Source organism: Labeo rohita, chromosome 25 (assembly GCF_022985175.1).
Source record: "Labeo rohita strain BAU-BD-2019 chromosome 25, IGBB_LRoh.1.0, whole genome shotgun sequence".
Lineage (NCBI taxonomy): Eukaryota > Metazoa > Chordata > Actinopteri > Cypriniformes > Cyprinidae > Labeo > Labeo rohita.
The window spans coordinates 23944533-23957389 of NC_066893.1; the positions used below are offsets into that span (position 1 = coordinate 23944533).

At 35.6% G+C, this 12857-nt stretch overlaps 2 non-coding genes across 2 annotated transcripts; both read left to right on the forward strand.

Annotated features, from left to right (window-relative positions):
• The first annotated feature begins 3348 nt into the window (after positions 1-3348).
• Positions 3349-3489, forward strand: LOC127157160 (U4 spliceosomal RNA). The gene has a single exon (XR_007825842.1). It is a non-coding gene; the product is annotated as a U4 spliceosomal RNA (small nuclear RNA).
• Positions 3490-4517: 1028 nt separating this feature from the next.
• LOC127157161 (U4 spliceosomal RNA) lies at positions 4518-4658 on the forward strand. Its single transcript, XR_007825843.1, has one exon. It is a non-coding gene; the product is annotated as a U4 spliceosomal RNA (small nuclear RNA).
• Positions 4659-12857: the final 8199 nt, after the last annotated feature.

The following is a 12857-nucleotide window of genomic DNA, read 5'->3' on the forward strand; positions in this document are numbered from 1 at the left end:
ATTGATTAGTTCATCTCTCGAGTCCTCGGGTTTGAGTCGTTCGTTCATCACGTGACATCCCCGTAATGTTAACCTATGCAGCCTGAGCCGGAAAGAGAATTGATTAGTTCATCTTTTGAGTCTTCGGGTTTGAGTCGTTCGTTCATCACGTGACAGCCCTGTAATGTTAACCTATGCAGTCTGAGCCGGAAAGAGAATTGATTAGTTCATCTCTGGAGTCCTCGGGTTTGAGTCGTTCGTTCATCACGTGACATCCCCGTAATGTTAACCTATGCAGTCTGAGCCGGAAGGAGAATGATTAGTTCATCTTATGAGTCTTCGGGTTTGAGTCGTTCGTTCATCACGTGACATCCCCGTAATGTTAACCTATGCAGCCTGAGCCGGAAGGAGAATTGATTAGTTCATCTTTTGAGTCTTCGGGTTTGAGTCGTTCGTTCATCACGTGACAGCCCCATAAGGTGAACGAACGACTCTAAAACAGGTGAACTAATTCCGGTACAGAACCTAATAGGATGTTGCGCATGCGCGACTGAACGAATCACTCCCCGAGGCTACTCTTTCGTCCCGAGTCACATTAAAGATTCGTTCAAAATGAACGAATCGTTCAAGAACGACCCATCACTACATGAAAACAGCTTTTAAAACTAAGCCTAGTTTACTCAAATCACGTGACTTTTGGCAGTTTGATCGAAAGCGTCCATCACTTCTAACCAAATGAAACTGCACTGTACATTTCACATGACAGCGCTGTAAGAAAACACGTGAGCTATGACGCCTGAACAGACTTTTCTATTTTATGACAGGCTACATTACACCAATCTTTTTTGTTTGTTTTTCAAATGTCATTATTTTTAATTGACACCCACAACGTAAATATAGTTAAAATAGACAGATGCCGGATTTAATTAATTTACGTTTCATTTAATTCATATCTTTTATTGGCACTAAAATAAGTAAAATAATCAGTTTGACATATATCTTTCAGTCACTCTCTTAAATAAAATAAAATAAAATAAAATGAAGATCAGCTGCAATACCCCGCCATGACGACTTGAAATATAGTCAGCATCAGGGGCGTCGCTAGGGCTAATCATTGGGGGCTCGAGCCCCGAAAGTTTTTACTCCAGCCCCGAATGTTTTTTTGTGTATGGCTCTATGATTTCCACGGAATTTGACAATGTTTGAATGATTTAATCAAAAGTTGGTCATTAAACTTATATCAAGTCTGGTATCTGTAAATATTATGCCGCTAAAGACTATTTAAATATGAATCCTGCATGTTCTGCGTGTCTTTTTATGAGTGAACGGCGCGGATGCGCGGTTTCGTTTTCTACACATGTAATACTGGCATGCGCAGTGATTTCAGCGTCTGCCGTTTCACTAAAGGAGGGCATAAATAAGTTTTAATTGAGTAAAACAAGTGTCAAATATATACACAGAAATTTAAAAGTATTAACGGCAAGTCGGCAACCCGTCAAAATAAAAGTTCGGTTTAACTTTATTAATCATTCAGTATAATGTACGTGCCTACTACTATTAATTAATAAAAATGTATACATTTTTTTTTCACACAATATTTCTTCCATGTTTTACATTGTAAATCACCTTTATTTGCCAAAATATATATATATAATTTTCATTAAAAGATCAATTAAATCAATATTTTATACCTTTATCTGATAACCAGAAAAACACACAAAACAGACTTTCATAAGGCTATTGTAAACATAAATAAAAGCTGTTTTTATGCATTCAAATAAACATACATGCTAAATCATATTTGGTACCAATAAAACGTAAAGTGAGAAAAAAATTGAACATTTCACAGGGTCCTAAACATGTAATTTTTCTTAACTTTTGATTAATTGACGGTAAATTGTATAAGATTAATGGTTTTAATTAATTACACATGATCAAATACATGATCATTAAATTTAACCATTAAAAAGAAGACCAGAAAAATGAAAACAGAAAACAGAATTTGAAAAAAATAAAATAAAACAGAATTTGGGGGAAAAAAAAAATAGGGTCCTATTTCTGCATTCAACTATACATTTGTTACAGTTATAAATACATTTTTTTTTTTAAATAAATACATATTTTTGTAATGTTATAATTTTGTTATAATACTTTGATATGTTTGCTATTTGCAGTGATTACTATTTACTATTGTTAATAGTGTGACAAGGTCTTTAACACCCAGTTTAATGCCCCCGGACCCACCTAGAAGGATCCAGGTTCAACCACTTGTGTCTAACAAAATCTTACGTGAGCATGATATGAGCTCCCACCCGCTACCACTAGCCCCTGATGTTTTGGCACCAGCCCCGGACGTTTTAAAATCCTAGAAAAGCCCCTGGTCGACATTGGCAATTTTTGACGGTCTTTGTGGAGACTGATAGTTTTGTGAAAAATAGAAATTAAATGTAAATTAATTAAATGGTGAATGTGATCGATAATGAAAAAGCTTTAAAATTTTACGAAATCCTCGAATCGATTGATTCAATTGTTTCACAAAATGATTTACTATCCCGAAGCGCGTTTGAAACACCACGTGCTAGTGATGTCTGCTGGTCGGAAGTGTGTAAATGCGACTCCGAACTGACTTCTCCTATTTTATGATAGGCTGCATTACACCGTTTTTTGTGTTTTTCAAATGTCATTATTTTTATATGACATCCAAATTAACTTTAATATAGTTAAAATAGACATGCCGGATTTAATACATATACGTTACATTTAATTCGTGTCTTTTATTGGCACTAATAAGTCAAATTATCAGTTTGACAATCTATATATTTCAGTCAGTCTCTTAAATAAAATAAAATAAAATAAAATGAAGATCAGCTGCAAAACCATAGGTGAAAACAGCAGGTGTAACATATCCGTTTAGCACGTGCTATACATTGATATAAGCACAAGATGGCCACACCGCACACCGTAAAGCTTTGAGTATTGAAACCTTTTGCGATATAGGTTGAGAAGAAAGCCTAAATTACATATAAACACACACATGCATGCATTACACACACACACACTATATATATATTTTTACATCCTAGTGATCTTTTAAAGACTTTTTCTTTTCTTTATCTCTCTTTTTTTTCTTTTTAAGAAAATAGTACCATTATTTTTTTTTAAAAGATCACTAGGATGGGGCACATTGTAATTATATAAATAGAAATAAAAACTTGACATTTAGAAGAAAAATAAATAAATAAACGTTTTCACAGTAGCTGTATAGAAAAGGCAAACGAAATTGTTAAAACAGGTGCTATTGTTTTGGTTACCGTCTGTGTGAAGTGAGGCGTGTTTGGGGTAATACTGACTGTCAGACGTTCACTCTTCAGCTTTGCGCAGTGGCAGTATCGTAGCCGATGAGGTTTATCCGAGGCGCGATTATTGCTAATTGAAAACTTTACCCAATACCCCGCCATGACGACTTGAAATATAGTCGGCATTGGCAATTTTTGACGGTCTTTGCGGAGACTAATATTTTTGTGAAAAATAGAAATTCAGTGTGAATTAGTTACGTAGTTGATAATGAAGAAGCTTCATAATCTTACGAAAGCTTTGAATCGATTGATTCAATTTTTTTACAAAATGATTCACTTTTCCGATGCGCATTAGAAACAGCACGTGCTAGTGATGTTTGCTGGTCAAAAATGTGTAAATGCGACTCGTTTCTTGAAATCACGTGACTAGACAGTTTGATCGAAAGCGTCCATTACTACTAAGCATGTGATCTATGACATCCGAACTGACTTTTCCTATTTTATGATAGGCTACATTTGTTTTTTGTTTGTTTTTCAAATGTCATTTTTTTATGACACCTAAATTAACTTTAATATAGTTAAAATAGACAGATGCCGGATTTAATACATATGCATTTACGTTTCATTTAATTCATGTGTTTTATTGACACTATAAGTCAAATTATCAGTTTGACAATGTATATATTTCAGTTTGTCTCTTAAAATAAAATAAAATTTAATTTAATTAAATAAGGAATCCAAGGTGAAACCAGCGTAACATATCCGTTTAGCACGTGCTATACATTGATATAAGCACAAGATGGCCACACCGCACACCGTAAAGCTTTGAGTATTGAAACCTTTTGCGATATAGGTTGAGAAGAAAGCCTAAATTACATATAAACACACATGCATGCATTACACACACACACTATATATATATATATATACATATATATATTTTACATCCTAGTGATCTTTTAAAGACTTTTTCATCTCTCTCTCTCTCTCTTTTTTTTTAAGAAAATAGTACCATGATTTAAAAAAAAAAAAAAAGATCACTGTGATTACATTATAATTATAGAAATAGTAATAAAAACTTGATATTAAAAAAAAAAAAAGGTTTTCACAGTAGCTGCATAAACAAAGAAAAGGCAAAAGAAATTGTTAATACAGGTTCTATTATTTTGGTTACCGTCCGTGTGAAGTGAGGCGTGTTTGGGGTAATACTGACAGTTTATTTTTTTATGTATTTATTTTTTTAGCTTTGCGCAGTGGCAGTATCGTAGCCTATGAGATTTATCCGAGACGCGATTATTGCTAATTGAAAACTTTACCCAATACTCCGCCATAACGACTTGAAATATAGTCGGCATTGGCAATTTTTGATGGTCTTTACAGAGACTGGTACTTTCGTGAAGAACAGACGCTAAATGTAAGTTGTTTCAATATTCAACGTGGTCGATAACGAAAAAAGCTTTGAATCGATGGAGTCAATTATTTCACAAAATGATTCACTGTTCCGAAGCGCGTTAGAAACAGCATGTGCTAGTGATGTCTGCTGGTCGGAAGCGTGTAAATGCGACTCGTTTCTTGAAATCACGTGACTAGACAGTTTGATCGAAAGTCAATGTCAAGGTACATTTTTTTAATTGTGAAAAAGCATAAAACATGTTCAGTGTAGCCATAGAATAAATCTGGGAAAAAAGACAAATTTCTGTACAATGAACCATATAAAACAAATAAAAGAACAAACCAAAAATCAAAACAACCTCTTGTTCACTTGCTCAAAGCTATTTCTTTTGTTTTATTAAAAGTTAATTTATTTTACAGTAACATATTAAAGCATAGAGCATAACAGAGATGGCCCTACCTTTTAAATACTGAATAAATTAATCTTATATTAAATATATAATATTTAACAATGACTGCCCTTTAACTGTCCTCACATTTTTAATACGAATCACTTCTGTGTAACTGAACCTGCAATAAGTGTACTGTACTACTATAATGTTATCTAGATTAGCTATAATATGATATTCAGATCTATATAAACAACAGAATAAACAGGTATTCTCAAACTGGTTGTACATTTAGACGGAACAAGAACGTTCTTTAAAAACAATTACTGACAGCAGGCGATGTTGCTCAGCAATAGCATTTAACCCAGCCCATCTTTTCCTGAGAGGGAACAAGAGAAATCCCAGTGCAAAACAACTGGGAGACTGTTTATAGAAATTCATTAGCAGATATTCATTCATTATATAAATATATAAAACCTTCTGTAAAACTAACCGTAAGCTGTAGTCTGAAACATAAACAATTCTAACACCTCATAATGTAACATATAATTAGTGGTTGTTTTGTCACAAGGAAATGATGTAGGAAAGTGATGACATATGCTCTGCATGTGTAAGGTAGGTGACATTATGCCTGATTACAGCTAGTAGGAACAAAAGAGCTCTACATTAAGATCAGGGGCGTTTCCTCCGAGGAGGCGAGGCGGTGTCTCCTTAAAATATTGGAGGAAATTCACAGTACAAAAATAAAACAACGCCAGAATCACAAAATGTTACATTAAAAGGTGTATTAATCACTCGTTTTTCTAAAGAAACTTTGTCTAACAGCAACAGCAAGTATAATTACAGCAGAAAGTACATCTCTGTGACCAATGTTTACAGAGCTGTGATGAAAAAAAAATCAAAAATAGTTAAAAGCTAACTAGTGAAAAGAATAGCTGAACTTTAGTTCACTAAAAATTATACATTTAAATTGTTACTGCCTTGAGTTATTATTTTTTGAATAAATGTAAAATGCTTAAAAACACTAACTTGATGAAATTTATACTTGGCTTTAATGATTAGAATACTGAATAGATTGTTAATGTAAGAATATAAAATGTATGTTGTACACCAACAGAACAATAACATGTTCTCTAAAGACAATTAGTGGCAGTAGGCTATGTTAATTAGCATTTAACCTTAACCCAGCCTCTCTTTTCCTGAGAGAGAATGAGAGAAATGTGTGCGTGTGTGTGTGTGTATTTATAAATGACCTTTTGTAAGACTAACCTTAAGATGTACTCTGAAACATTAAGGTGTTCTCCGAAACATGAGAAAAAAAAAACAAACTGATGAAATGCGTAATAACGTAACGTATAGGCTGCATCCAAAAGCTCTAAAATGCTGCCTTTGGAGGCAGCATTCAAAGGCAGGAAGGCATCAAGGCACGTCCGAATTCTAATTCTGCTTCACTTCCTGTCTCTGGAGGTACCTTCTTCTGATGGAATTTTGAAGGCAGCATAGATGTATCCTTCGCTGCCTTCGATTTCCCACAATCCTGTGCGTGTGCGTCATATACAGTCATGTGAAAAAGTTAGGACACCCTACTGAATTCCATGGTTTTCTGAATCAGGACATCATTAAAACAAAACTGGTCCTTGGCCGCTCTTAAAATCATTATTTACTGAACAAAAATAAAGCCAAAATGGAAAAGCCATGTGTGACAAAGTAAGGACACCTTTACTGGAATTAAGAGGGTAAATAACAGTCAAGCACTGCTAATCAAATACCTTTGATTAACTGATCATCAGCAAGTCTGAGCGCTTCTATAAACGCAAAAGCTTTGGCAGTTTGCTGATCTGGAGCCTTCAGGTGTGTGTTAACACAATGCCAAGGAGATAAGACATTAGCAAACATCTTAGAGAAGCAATTGTTGCTGCCATCAATCTGAGAAGAGTAATATGGCCATTTCCAAACAATTTGAAGTTTATTCACAAGTGGAAGACATTGAAAACAGACACCTCTCCTTCCAGGAGTGGACGTCCCAGAAAATTCACCCCAAGATCAGACCATGTAAAGCTCAGAGAAATGGCAGACAACCCAAGAACTACACCTCAGACTCTACAGGCCTCAGTTAACATGTTAAATGATAAAGTTCATGACAATACCATTAGAAAAATATGGGACAAAAATGGCATGTTTGGAAGGCTTGGCAGAAGAAAGCATCTTCTATATAAAAAAAACAATGCAGCACAGTTTAGGTCTGCAAAGTTACATCTGAACAAAACACAAGTCTTCTAGAATAATGTCCTTTGAACAGACGAGACCAAAGTGGAGATGTTTGGCCATAATGCACAGCGCCTAGTTTGGTGAAAACCTAAAGAGCATATCAGCACAAACACCTCATACCAAAAGACAGGCATGATGGATGAGGGCTGATCATTTTGGGCTTGTTTTGTAGCCACAGGACCTGGGCACCTCACAGTCATTGAGTTGGCCATGAACTCCTCTGTATATCAAAGTATTTTAGAGTCAAATGCGAAGGCATTTGTCCGACATCTAATGTTGGGCCAAAATTGGGTCTTGCAACAGGACAATGATCCCAAACACACCATCAAATCTACAACAGAATGGCTGAAAAGAAAAGAATCAAGGTGTTGCAATAGCCCAGTCAAAGTCCAGAGCTTATCCTGACTCAAATGCTGTGGTGAGAGCTGTGCATAAGCAAATGCCCACAAACCTCAATAAACTGGAGCAAAAGAAGAGTGGTCCAAATTCCTCCAGAACGATCTGAGAGACTGATAAAGTCATATAGAAAATGAATGCTTCAAGTTATTGCTGCTACAAGGAAATTGACTCATAGGGTGTCCTAACTTTGTCACACACGGCCTTTCCCTCTCAGTTGTATTTTTTTTAAATAATGACACAGTGTGATATGTCATGTGATGATGTTTATCTAAGGATTTATTTTCCAAATTTTAAGACCTGCCAAGGACCAGATAATGTTTTATTTTGTCCTGATACAGAAAACCATGAAATTCAATAGGGTGTCGGAACTTTTTCACATGACTGTGGGCTATATAAATAAAGATATTCTGGTGAAATTAGACTTGTTACTTTATATAATAGATGAGCTCTTGACCATGATATACTTTATGAATCGTAATAGTGTAAAAAGCATAATAAATAATATTGTTTGTAATAGTAGTATTTAATAAAATGTTAAAAGGGTTGAAATGAGTAGTGAATAAGAATAATATTTACAATATATTACCAATAATAATGAACCAGCCACTAATAACAATGACCTGTTCTGCAATATTACTTGCATCAGTGTTTTTATTTTTTAAAAAGTAGCTGCCATTCTCAGTCGTCTTCTCCGATGCACAGACCTCCGGTGGGTAATGACACTGAGGTCTTTATGTATTATTAAAGCATTTATATATAACTGTATAAGATTGTTTTTCTACAAAGTCTACAACTTAACCATTAGGTAACCTAGCAACGATGTCACATTCTGCTGCCTCTGAAGTCTGTCCGAAACTGTTTCTATAGTTTCCTTCGCAGCCTTTGAAGTCACTGCCTGATAAGGCAGCGAGGCAGTAAGTCAGCTGACTAGGCTTTCGGACGCAGCCATAATCAGCAATTGTTTTATTACAAGGAAATGATGTAGTGAAGTGCTGACGTTCTGCATGTGTGAGGTACGTGGCATTATGTCTGATAAGAACAAAGTTGTGAAGGAAAACTGATCTCCCTGTAAATAAGAGACTGTTCGCTTGGGTCCTATAGACTGAACAAAGATTTCATTACCACACGCTGAAAAAAACGTGTTGTGTTTTTGTGCAAGGGTGAAACTTGATGTTGAACTGTTTTTAATCTTTAATTAGGATTATGCTGTAATTATTATTAGCCTACCACTGATATTATACAGGACCACCATTGTGGAAAAGAGTGGAGCATGTGCTTATATGTGAAATGGTAAAACGATCTTTTAGTGATTATATTACATGTAAATACAGCTGAAATCACAGCACAGCTATTGTGTTTGACTTAAAGGGGTTATGAACTGGCTTTTCAGTATTTTAAGTGCCTAAGGCAGGGGTGGATTCCTAGTGATGGCGTTTCTTTCATGAGTGCTGGTTTGAGCGGTTGTGTATATGTGTGTGGGGGTGGCTGCACAGGTGCGAGGGAAGGGTATTCTGCTGTGGAGGCCTATTGTTCCCTTATTCTCTACTGCCAAGCCTCGGGTCCTGTACCATGATCCATGACTGTCTTTTATTACTCAGGTTTTGTGTTTTTGTAAAATCTTTTTATCATAAATAAAATGTATATTTCTTATATCTACGTCTCCTGCTGATTCATTGTGAGCTAACCTGTGTTGCCTTAAAGGAAAGGCATTTAATAAAGGTCCCTGGGCGAGATTTCAGAGATGTGGTTACTTCCTAATTTCAGAGCAGTGAGATGTTCTTTTATGTTCATTTGCATGAGACCTTTGCACATGTTTTTATTCCTATAGCTCTTTTGAATTCGATCCAGATCACAAGACATGTATGGGGTCTGTTTCCTGATGGGAAAACAACCACCTTAAAGCAATGCTGGATGCAACAGAAATAGAGAGAAATCATACTCAAACACAGGACTTGGACACTAAATGCAAATGTGCTGTTTTTATGCAAACGTCTGAGGCAAAAAGGCCACTCTAGGAAAATATGGAGTATAGACACCTAAAGTTGCCAACAGAATGTGTCGTGTATTTTCCTCCATCACCCTGGCCTCACTGGATTGTGTTCAGGATTGCCAGGTCTGTGTAACAAAACTATACCAATGGCCAATTAAATATACACTGTAAAAAATAAAAAATACAATTTGTTGAGTCAGCTTAAAATAATTTGTTACCCTGCTGCCTTAAAATTTTAAGTTCAGTCAACTAAAATAAGTTTATTCAACTTGAAATCTTAAGTTGTACTAAGTAACAACTTAGATATTTGTGTTTGCTAAACTTAACAGATGGTTATGTAACCCAGCTGTCTTAAAATTTTAAGTTGATTCAACTAAAATATCTAAGTTGTCACTTGGTATAATTTAACATTTCAAGTTGAATAAACTTAAAAATTTAAGGCAGCCAGGTTACAAATTATTTTAAGTTGACTCAACAAATTGTTTTTTACAGTGTAGGCCAAAAGTAGCCTAATGACAATATCCTAAATATCATATCTCAAAATATGCTATTTCTATACCTAACATGGATTTTTCACAGTGACTGTTAAAATCTAATATGTTGTAGTGATCATAAACACAGCTCAAGGGGTCCTTACCACTCACCCTTGTTGACAAAACTTAACATACTGCACTTTTATCATGGGTAGAATATAAAATGTATTCAGTACAAGCATTCAGTCAAATATACTTTATGCAGTATGTCAAACCATTAACCCACGGGAAAAAAAAGCCCCTGCTTCCAACAGTTAAAAAGTAGTTTCTTAGTTGCCCTAGTTCACCAAACTCAACATCTACTGCAGTTTTATTATTGGTAGAATATAAAATATTCAGTACAAGCATTTCAGTCAAATATACTTAATGCAGTATGTCAAACCATTAACCCGCGTGGAAAAATCAAGAGTTTAAAATGAGCCCAGTTTCGCGGTAAAACCCCGGACTTGGCAACCCTGATTTCTGTTCACACGGTAGGTTTTGGTTCTGAACCATCAGTGTGGCAGCTGTTTACCCCTGTTGCCAGATAACGACTACGCAGCACACGGCAAAATTAATACATGTTTGCGCACTTCATTTTTGTACTTCGGATTTTGAAAGTTTAGATTATTTTCCAAAGCGCCAACACAGAAAGACACGCGTCTATTTGTCAAGACTCTAATGCAAAGGTTTAGAAATGAGACATATTTTCTCCCTGCTTGAAGCACGCCAGTCACACTTGTCAGGAAAGCAAGTGAGTAAACAAACATACAATTTGAGCACTTCATAAGTTAATAATAGCGGTTCACTTTCGTGATCAGAAGCGTAACTTACCTCGGTCACAGACCACCCTTTTTAGACGGACTCGGGTGTGGTTCGTGGGTGCGTGCCAGAGTTAAGAAAACAGCGTTCACATTATCCAAACGAACTGAACTCTGAAGTCGAATAAACCCTGGTGCCGCACCAAAAAAAAAAAAAAAGCTAGTTTTAAAGACTTAGCGTATTTAGTTTTTATTGCATTTTGATTTGTTTCTATATTAAAAATGACACATTACAATGGTCAACAGATCTTGAAAAATGAAAACACAGATACTTTTAGCGTGAATTGTAGGTGAGGCCATGGATCGCGGAACATACTAAAAGAAGGGGGGGGCCCGGGAAGGTGTGAGGGTTTTATAAAGTCTGTAAGATTGTACATTTTACATGCTAGTCTACATTTTAATATTAAAAACAATATTAATAGTATAGTTATTAGTTAAAAATGTTTTATTTAATTTTATAAATGAGTCCATTTATAAATGTCTAAAATGTTATAAACGAGTCCGGGCTTCGGGTCTGTTTTAGGCTTCTCCTTATTTTGATATTTTATACATACAGCAATTATGATGATGAAAACAATTTCCGCGCTGGTGGAAATACCACGAGACTTCACTTTTGTTTTCACTTTCGAGACCGGCTCGGAAAGCCGCCAGCAGCAGCAAATCAGCGCAGCTGGAAGAGATCCGCGTTCAAGCGCCAAACGTAATTACAATGAATGTGTCGGGGGAAATAAGGAGATATTTGAATTATTTATTAATAAACCAGTGTTTTCAGTGTCGCAAGGATGAAGTTGCCGATCCTGACTCACCATCTCCTCTCTGGACTCGCCTTTAGAGAAATGCATCTTTACAGATTACATATTGAAAGAGTTTTTGTGACAGAGTATTTGTTTTATTTCGTTAATTAATAATTTCAAGCTTTCTATAGATATATGTATCATGTCTGTGAGGTATGTATTTGCTGAGTTTCGGTTCATTTTTGTGAAGCGCTCCTGTTGAGGCAACAGAAAGCACATCATGTTTGTTTTCTTTATTTAATAAAAGCACCTTTTGCAACGTTTTGTTGATGTTGTGAGTGCACACAAATAAAAGTTGACCCTTAACAGTTGCGAAAGATGTATTATGAGCAAAAATGACGGAATATTTTAAATTGTTTCCACTGGAAAAAAAATGCAAGTCATCGCGCTGGCGCCTCAATATCCTGCAATGCGCCTTTAGCTTCCCCTCTCCGCACAAATTTGGGTAGGCGTCTAATAGCGCACATTTCTCTAAGTTTAACGTTGCAACTAACATTGTTTTATACTTGAACTCTTTTGGGCCTATATCTATAGATTTTATTTTAAGCAAGTCGTGATGATTTGAGAAGGCAAAATTGATCAAACAGTCCTTACTTTAAACAACAAAAACTTTAGGCTATATTTAATGAACAAAAATGCTCCAAACGTTTTTCTAAATTAACTTAACAAAAGAATGAAACGAAATAAAATCATTTTGCCATTACAAAACTGAACTATTTCAATAAATGAAACAGAAAAAGACGGGCTCGGGCCGATAATTCTGATAAACTGTCGGACAAGGGCCGGGCTAGGAAATATATACGAGGCCCGTGCTGGGCTCTAATGAACATTTATCCAAATACTTTAATTATTATTCAGTGTTTGCAACACAGAAATGTAACCTATACCGGGTATCCTGGTCGTGAAGCTTGTTTAAACATAAATCTTAACTTACATGACCGGAGCTCTCTCTGGATCAGCGGTTGCGCAAAAGCAGGTTTAAATATTCCGATGTGATTGCGATTTCAAAGGTTTTAT